The sequence below is a fragment of the Pagrus major genome, chromosome 1 (assembly GCF_040436345.1).
Source record: "Pagrus major chromosome 1, Pma_NU_1.0".
Taxonomy (NCBI): domain Eukaryota; kingdom Metazoa; phylum Chordata; class Actinopteri; order Spariformes; family Sparidae; genus Pagrus; species Pagrus major.
In genome coordinates, this window is record NC_133215.1 from 35,901,790 (window position 1) to 35,911,682 (window position 9,893).

General features: G+C 40.9%; 1 long non-coding RNA gene across 1 annotated transcript; it reads left to right on the plus strand.

The window, feature by feature from the left end:
- The first annotated feature begins 331 nt into the window (after positions 1–331).
- Positions 332–6,669, plus strand: LOC140998854 (uncharacterized). Its single transcript, XR_012179460.1, has 3 exons — positions 332–412; positions 4,623–4,740; positions 4,849–6,669. It is a non-coding gene; the product is annotated as an uncharacterized lncRNA (long non-coding RNA).
- The last annotated feature ends 3,224 nt before the right edge of the window (positions 6,670–9,893 follow it).

Below are 9,893 nucleotides of genomic sequence, written 5' to 3' on the forward strand. Positions count from 1 at the left end.
ACAAGATACACTTCCGCCCCAAACGTTTCAGAATAAAACAGTCATGTCCACAAATCTGATAACTATTGAAGAAAACAGCACGAATTATACTACAAAATACTCCAAGTAGTGATTCATGTTCCTTGTATTAAATTAGTATGTAGCTAAAAAAAAAAGGTAAGGGTCTTATAGCCTCAGTTTGTGCCTGTCACATATTTAAGGTTCTTTAATGTGTGCAGAAACGTAGTATTTCCGGGCCAGATAGAGAGCCGAAGTCACACCAATTCCGGTGGACCATGGGACCTCATCGAAACGCCGAGATCGTAGAGTGGCCGATGGTATGTGAGTCTGGCTCAGGGCCATATACCAATGCCTGGATTGGTATACCGATCCTTGGAGTGGTATGCCGGTGGAATTCCACCGACACATAACGGTATGTGCCGCTTGAGACTGGTATGCCACTGAAAGACTGTCAGATGAGTACCGCCCCCTGATGAATGCAAATATAATGTCACTGGGCTGGTTTTACCACGAGTACTGCTGTAAATGTATACATTTAATAAGTCTTTGACAATGCCAACTTAACACATCGCTGTGAATAAAGGAATGTGTGAATTTCTGTTGTATGTTACGTTGTTGGGATGTATGTATAGACAGTAAGGACACGTGGGATGCTTGTGATATGACAGTCAAGTAATGTGGGTATGTCGATTGCTGCTCAGCGGCATATACCGATCCCTAGACTGGTATACCGATCCTCGGAGTGGTGGCCAACAATATGTCGATTGCTGCTCAGCGGCATATACCGATCCCTAGACTCTTATACCGTTCCTCGGAGTGGTATGCCGCTGTTATGCCGCTGATATTCCACCGACACATGACGGTATGTGCCGCTAGAGACTGTTATGCTTCTGAAAGACTGTTGGACACACACACACACACACACACACACACACACACATTGATTGACAATAGTTAGAAAATATCTCAATGTACAATGAACATGATACATAATATGCCACAATGGTTAATGTTCGGCGAAGTAGATTTTATATCAAGTAATGTATTATTGTGTTCTCCTAAAAAAGGAAACCTGTCAGTAAGTATTGTTTAGTTGGTTGGCTCAAAGTTTCTGCTATCGATTAGTCAGACTGGCTACGGTGGCTGGGCTAACAGTAGCCATGTTAGCTAAGGCTATCTCTTTCATTAGCTTTAAGTAGTTTATAGCCACAAATTTAGACATATTACTTTGGCATCATATCGCAAGAATCCCACGTGTAATTACTGTCTATATGCCTACATCCCACCAACATAACATCCAAAAGAAATACATAGCCTACGTTCCTTTATTTACGGCAATGTGTTAAGTTAGCATTGTCAAAAAAGACTACAAAAATATATACATTTACGGCAGTACTTGTCGTAAAACCAGCCCAGTGGCATTATATTTGCATATCCATCAGGGGGCGGTACCCATTCAACAGTCTTTCAGAAGCATAACAGTGTCGGTGGAATATCAGCGGCATAACAGCGGCATGCCACTCCGAGGAACGGTATAAGAGTCTAGGGATCGGTATATGCCGCTGAGCAGCAATCGACATACCATTGGCCACCACTCCGAGGATCGGTATAAGAGTCTAGGGATCAGTATATGCCACTGAGCAAAAGGTTTATGCCGCTGAGCAGCAATCGACATACCTTTGGCCACTTTTCGATCTCGGCGCTACTGTACATTTCTGCTATAAACTACTCAAAGTTAATGAAAGAGCTAGCCTTAGTTAACATGGCTAATGTTAGCCTAGCCAGCATAGCCAGTCTGACTAATCGATAGCAGAAACTTTGAGCCAACCAACCAAAAAATACTTACTGACTGGTTTACTTTATTATGAGAAAACAAAAACACATTACTTCATACAAAACTCTACGTCGTGGAACATTAACCAGTGTGGCATATTAGACATATGCCGCTGAGCCACGAGTGACGTACCATTGGCCACTTTTCAATCTCGGTGCTGCTGAAACTTATATCATAAATCACACATATGATGTTTGTCAATTTAAAATATATTTTTTCAAGTCATTAAAGTCAGTTTGTCGTAATTTAAGTAAAATATCATCTTGTTTTGTGTTCAACCACTCAGTGAACTACATCGTCTCGCTCGACATACATCACTAACACCAACATGGCCGCCAACTTGGGTCAGAAAAGCTACTAAAAAAGATGAAAATAATGGAAAAAATAATAATAATAATAATCACAACTGCAGTTATGTGAAAGGATTGTTCATCAGTTTTGTGAGCAAGCTGATATACATGACCAGCTCTACAATGTTTAAATAATAGATTTTGGTATTCAACAAGATGATGTCACTTATGCAACTGTTGGCTGTGTAGTCTTTATAATAACATATTGTCACAGTCTTATATTTAATCCGTTTTATGACAAACTGAGACTTTATTGACTTGGAAAATTATTTTTTTAAATTGACAGACATCATATGTGTGATTCATGACACAATTCCCACAAATGGGAATGAAAAATGATTTTTCTCCATCCGTTCACTACTATACAAAGTTTATCTGAAATTAGGTGCCATGGGGCAAACAGGAAGGGACGTGACTTCGGCTCTGTATTAGCCAAAACACCTGCAACAGAAACAAACATACATAAAAAGTAACAAAAGTCCATATTATAATGGAACCAATGCTCTGTGGTTCGCTCATAAGATAACCTAAATGACTAAAATGATAAGTGATCATTGTATTATAATAATATTTTGTCAGTGTATGTCTTTTTGGCCCCAGTTTTTGTCTCTCACATTAAAGGTTGTTTGTGTATTTTAATATTGTTTAGACAAGAATACATTATGGCTGTTGATTGTAGATTCATGAAGCTATGTCAAGAGGCTACATCAATTTAAATAGAAGTTAAAATAATAATTGCCTTTTATGTTTGCCCAAAAATATAGAGCGTTTCCCTGATTTCAATTCATTCAATTAATTAGGGCAATTGTGGTAAGAAACTGGCATGGTGGTTATGCAGAATACACCTGGATTTACTGTTTCAAGTCCAACCAAGGTCTAAAAATTGTCAGTTGGCTGTTGATACATAAAGTGCTTGTCAAAACACCTAAATGTGACAGATGCCTAAAGTCCCATGTGAATGCAGCCAAGAACTTTGGATGTTAGCATAAATACTATTCGAAAATCATTAGGTGCTGAATAAAAATCCCAGTGATTATGACAAAGTATTGAATGTCAGCAGTGCATGTCATGCCTGGTGCTTACACACACACACACACACACACACACACACACACACACACACACACACTAATAGTCGGTGTGGATGCTAGAAGCCTGTCATTACTATGATAAGCCAGCAAGGGGAGACTGATTAACTGGCAGTGAGGCTGAAGAGAAAACAAGGTGACAAAATGAGGTGGAGGGGTGCAGAAATGACGTATGTTACTGTCTTTTTAAATTAAGGCCAGGAAGGCATACAAATGGAAGGAGCAGGAAAGGTTGGCTGAGGCAAAGTGAAAGACAGACCAAATCTGATACGGACATCATTTGAGGACAGATAATGTTCTTTTCATCTCTTGTAAGCATGCATATGTTTTTTATTGTCATATGCAGTCACAGTACTGCAGTCAGTGCCAATGAAATTCATAGTTCTCAGGCACCCTTCAATGATGATCATACTTTCCAATATAAAATATATAAATGTAAACTATCTGTCCTGTTTACCACCAAGCACGTCAACTAGCTTGATCGGCTATACTGCCTCAGAGGTGTGCCATGTTACAGGCTACCTAGCTTGTAACTGGTAAACTCACCAGCCACATAGTTTGCCAATAATCCCCACAAAGATGTCCAGATGAATTTTGCTGTGCCACTTTGTTGTATGACCAGAGCCTAAGACTTTTTAAACATATGAGAAATGATTAAAACTAAATGTAACAAATTAATGCTGAGTGTAATTATGATGAACATGTTATATAAGAAAGAAATAGGAGATGGAGAGAACAGAATGCATGTAATCAAATGACCAATGTGGTCATCTGTTTCTGCAATGACTTTATACTGCTGCCCCCTCTTGACCTAAATGTCAGGGGTTGAACTTTATTAGCAACTAGCCACTGCAATGTGTGTGTGTGTGTGTGTGTGTGTGCGCCACGCGCGTGTAGATGAGAAAGACCAAGAGACTGAGACAGAGCTTTTGTTCATGTGCTGATGTGTTGTGGTAATAACTTCATGTCACTTAGGATTCGCTTGACTTTCTCTCTGTCTCATACATGTACGCACATGCGCACGCGCGCGCGCGCGCGCACACACACACACACACACACACACACACACAGAAATTCAGTGTCACGCCCTTGAGTGACATTAAGATGTTTGATGAATTTGGGCTCCAGACTTAAACCACTGACATTGCGAATGCTTGGACATATCTAGTCATGTTCAGGATGGACCACATGCTGTGAATTGGCCCTCATTAGATTAGCCCACTCAACTTGATACTTGTTTCTACACCCAGACAACATTCCTGTACTGAGTCATATGAATGACTTAATTAGATCATCTAGATCAAGTTTTGGCCTCGACAGTGGATCAACATTCTGCCTTATACCACTCAGGTATCTCCCATGAAGGCAAAGGAGGACAAGCAGGATGGAGAAAAAGAAGCAAGGAAGGCTGGATGTACATGGAAGTATATGGAGTTATATTAGTGAGGCCAAGAAGACAAAAGTCAAAGTAAGAAGACAAAGGATGAACAAAATTGCAAAAAATCAATATAACTAAATACAAATAAAACAAAGTAGTAGAAGTATAAGATTCTGCAACGCTTTCTCTCTGAGGCAGGTTGGTCCAAAGCCAAGGGACCCTGATGACAACTCTATGGTCACCTTTAGAGGATCCGAGGCTGCCAACGGGCTCATATGAGGGGGGTCAACATTTCTGCTATGTAGCTTGGGGCCGGACCCAGATGAAATCAGTAAAATCTTAAAATCAATTCTAAATTGAGCAGGGAGCCAATTGAGAGAATCAGGGATTGGGGTGGTGTGATGTCATCTGTTAAAACGGTTAAAACCTGTAAGAAGTCGCTGCATTCTGAACTAGAAGAACTAAGTCTATGCCAGAAAGGATGCCGTTAAAGTTGTTAAGTTTAGAGAAAAGGTCAGGGTGACAGCATTTTTTGATTCTGGAGATGGTTCTTATACTAGGAAATCTTTTTGATGTGTGGCTCAAAGCTTAGATCTTAATCAAATATGGTACTCTACTGCGTTTCTTGATAGGGAGCTTTACATTAGCAGACAAAGGACCCATGCCACCCTCAATGAGACTGGTATGGTTTTGGGAACTGAACAGTATGATTTCTGATTTTGAGTTATTGAGTTGAAGACAATCTTGTGCCATACAACTGTTGACATCACTGAGACAATCTAAAAGAGTAGCTATTCACTGGGGTCTCAGGGGAGGGAATAACTTAGGACTGGACAATAAATGGATATATTGTTGTCATGATTGTTGTCTTTTCTGGTTTTAAAGGCTGTATTACAGTAAAACAACAATGTCATTTTCTGAAATTACCAGACTGTTATTATTCTTGCCTTTATCCACTTAGACTTAATTTAGATTATATTGACATTACTGATGATTATTTATTAAAATTCCCACTGTGTTAATATTTTGTACAAATAGTCATCCTTTAAATATTGCCGATACTCAGATATTTGGTCAAAATTATTGAGATATTTGATTAATCGCCCACTACTAGCATTTATGACAAGCTTTTGAGACTTCAAAATATCAAGATATATATTATGTATCACAATATAGCCTAAAAATATTGCAATATTTTTTTAAGGCCATACTGCCAGCCCTCATATATGTATGTTGTGTTCATAGCGATGAAAGAATACATGATGATGATGATGATTAGACCAAGTGGAGGCCTGTAGATGTGAGTTGTAGCAGATGAATAATATAGTGTCTGGGCACGTTTTTTCAAAAGGTAGGAATAAAACAACTAAGTGCAGTATCCTTGATGCCAACCAACCGAGGTGAATTAGATGGAGTATTTATACAGTACAGTACGCAGATGGGAGCCCTAAATGATATAATTTCCAGCAAGATCTATTATACATGGCTTACAATGAAACATTCACAAGACCTGAACCTCTGCAGTTTCATTGTGTGTGCAATGTTATAAACAATGTATCAGGTGTATATTGTCGTGGTCCTGTCATTTTGTTCATTATATGTGTGTTTACTAGGTTTTTGTTGTGTCTTCTGCACTTGTTCCAGTGTTCTGATTGTTGTTTTCTGTTTCAGTTTCTTGTGCTCCTGTCTAGCCTGATTTTCCCTCCACACCTGTCTTGTATCTGATTAATTAGCCCAGCCCTGTTACTTGTGTTCCTCCCCAGTCTGCTTCCCCTCCACACCTGCACTACATCTCCTTCATTAGCTCCTCACTCTTCCCAGTGTTTTCCAACCTATCAGCCATTCATTACCCTCACCTCTGTTTCTCGGCCTCCCTCCACCTGCACCTCATCCCCTCATTCATTTAGTTTGTATTCAAGTCCAGTCTTTAGTTCAGTCATTGTCGAGTCATCTGCTGAGTCTTCGTGTTTCCCTGTTCCTTGTGTTGCTGTGATTGCGATTAAAACTTAACCCATTGCACTTCCTGCCTGCTGCCTCGTATATTTGGGTCTACCTTCTCTGCTTCAGTGTAACATATAATAGTTTCTGCAATCTTACACAAAGTCTGATGTACAATGCCGTGGATTCCGTCATAGAGTCAGAGTGTATATTAGACACATCAGCAGATTAAACTTCATTGGCAGCCAAATTATTCTAATTGGTGATTCTTTAATAACAATTTCCTTGACCCTGTGTGCCTGCCAAACCAGTACTTCACAATCATTTTCTTTTTCTAAATGTTGATGTCGCTCTCTCTGTAGCAGCTACCGTGGCTTTACTTTGTAGTGACAGGTGGTGTGCTGTGTTAGCCTAGAACAACTATTGTCACAACAATTTTTTCAAACAGATGAGCACCAGATTCCAAAACAATGACCAGCAAAATAGTGTTCATTCATCTCTGAGGGTCACACTTGTCACAGTTCATCTCTGCCTCACCACTCTGCACCTGCCTGCTTCAATCTGCCAATCAGACACACCCCTCTCATCAAGCCAACTCCACTCACCTGTGCTCTCTGCTCTGCCCTGGCTGCATTTAAGCCCCAGCTCCACTCTCACTCATTGCCAGATTGTTCTCGATGCCTGCACCAGACTCTCCAGTGTTTCTCTGCCTGATCTCCCGGTTTCGACCCTGCTTGCCTCCGACCATCCTGCCTGACCGATCTCCTGGAAATCACCTCAGCCTTCCATCCCCGACCACGATCCTCGCCTGTCCCTTTCTGGATTCTGCCTGTCTGCTCCCTTGGCTGTCCGGTGATTACCTGATTCAGCTCTGCATAGTGAGTGTCACTCTCGTCTCCTCTGTGGCCTCCTACAGTTCAGTGACTCTGATTATTCCTTCACTGAGTGAGTACAAGACTGAGCTTCACGGACGTTACTCACCAGTATCCGGGTTTGGTTCGGCTGAACCTAATCTACAATCCCCACCAGAGACTGTTAAAGGCCAGCGGCCAGAAGACAGACTGTTTTGCCTACTGCCATTGATTCCTGCACTTGTGAAAATAAAGTTTGTTACCAACGATACCTGCCTGTCTTTGTGCTGCTATTGGGTCCAAACCAAACCCTTTACAACACTGGGTCAAACACCCAACATAAGTTGTCTAATTGTGTCTTAAAGATTTATGTACCACTTTACTGCTGCCACTTCTCTGAAGGGCCAAGGCCATGGGGTTAAGAGGAGTTAAGAAGTTGGTATGTATATCTTATCTTTTGCCAGTCCTCAATTTGTCAAGAGGTTACTTTACATGGATTTAGAGTTCTGTATGGTTTGATTTAGATTTGAAAGTTAGATATAGTGTTAGTTAGACTCAAGATTACATTTTCTTAAGGGTTTAGGTGATGTCAAGAAGAGGAACAAACGTGTTTGTCTGTAATCCAGAGAAGTTTATCGTGCTGTCAAAGTGGATTACATGAAATTTAAACTAACTCTAAGAAGTCAAAGATCTCCCTGCCCTGCAATTAAAATATCCATGTATCCAACACTGAAGCTCCTACAGCACTGTCACCATTACAGTTGACATCGTTAAGTATTATAGATTCTCTTTGGAAGCTTTAAAGGCTGGTGCATGTTTGAAATGAACCAGTAGCAGCACCAGCAGATCATACAAAGTGTTGCCTGACCATGTCAACCATGTCGGGGGTTAAAAGCCTGGTGTGCTATGGCTTTTTTTCCACCAGCAAACCAAGCCTGCCGATATGTCTTTCCATCACCAGTTTTGCTGTGCAGAGTTGAGACCAGGCACGTCCATGACATGCCTGCTCTGGAGGGCTGCAAGCGGACTGCGGTGACAATCTGGCGGTAAGCTGTCACTGGCTGGCTGGTTTGCTACGTTCCACATAATGAACAAGCATAAAGAGCTAACAAACTTTCTTAGCTTCTTTGGCGAATTAATATATAAATAAATAACGCTAAAGGCTAAGGCCCAGCTGTTAGTGCTCATTGCTGTGGTTGTGTACTTTGTGCTAATGTTGTTAACTGCTGAACAACAGCCTGTCGCCGCTGCAGTGGCTTGTTCATCAGCTCCAGAGCTGTGAACTATGGGCAGTCCATATTGTTATCTGTCACTCGCATGTAAGAAAACACCTAATATTATCATTATGAACGAAACAACGAACATGGCCATTGTTAGTACTCACTGCTATCAAGCTAGCATGTTAGGTTGTAATACATCTGCCTATCCTTGTGGAAGACTTCAGTCATGCACAATGAGTACATGGGTGTGTGGGCAGGTACAGTTGATAGAGTATAGCCTGTCCAATCATTTCATACTGGCAGAAAGAAACAATTAGACAGGTTTATTAGAGGCCTGCAACAGCCACAGTCCTGGATTTTTTCTTTTGTCAGGGCATTTGATCTACTGATAGCTGTGTTTAAAGAATACCCTATCCAACCCTAGCTTTAAGAAACCTATGTGTGTATGAATGTCTATGTGTTATATTTGTACGTAAATCCTTTACCTTGTGCTCCGCTGCAGTAAGTGTTGCCCCATGTATTTTGACTGCAGCACATAGAGAAGAGGGAGGGCGATTATGTCCCTTCTTAAATACACTAAACTACAATGAAACCCTTATTGTGTGCTCATGTAAATACTAGCAAAGATGTAAATACATTGATTTAAGCTCTAATTCAATGTTCAAATCATTGTACCTATGATGAAATCCCCTTTTTAGCCCATGGTTTAGGATAGAGGTGCAAATGTTGTACATGGATGTTTTCTGTCTCTTCTTATGGCCTATGTGAACTGTAGACATTGTGGCTGCATGACATACGCAAGTTGGACATTGGTGGGAACTCACATTAAAACTGGAAGTGACTAGTTCTTCACACGTCAGAACAAAATCAACAGCAGCAGTGTGTGAGATGTTTATGCTTGTCAATGTATTTAAATGTGTGTTAAGAGTAGTGTTACCACAATAACACATCTATTAAATGGAACTGGAAGTGGAAACCAAAGGTGTAAGTAATTCTTCGGCCCATAACTTTTTCAGTGTGTTTCCTGCCCTTCTATCCTAAGCTAGGACCCACTCAAGTACTCTGTCTCTCCCTCCCTCCCTGTGTGTCAGGTGAGACGTCTGCTATATATTCTGTCTCATGACCGACATCCCAGAACGTCTGAGCAGGACAGGCGTGAGCGGCTGCTCCTCATAAAGCTGTCTATGATTTGTTGCAGCAGGGTCATGGTGGACTGGTAATACCACACTCTTCT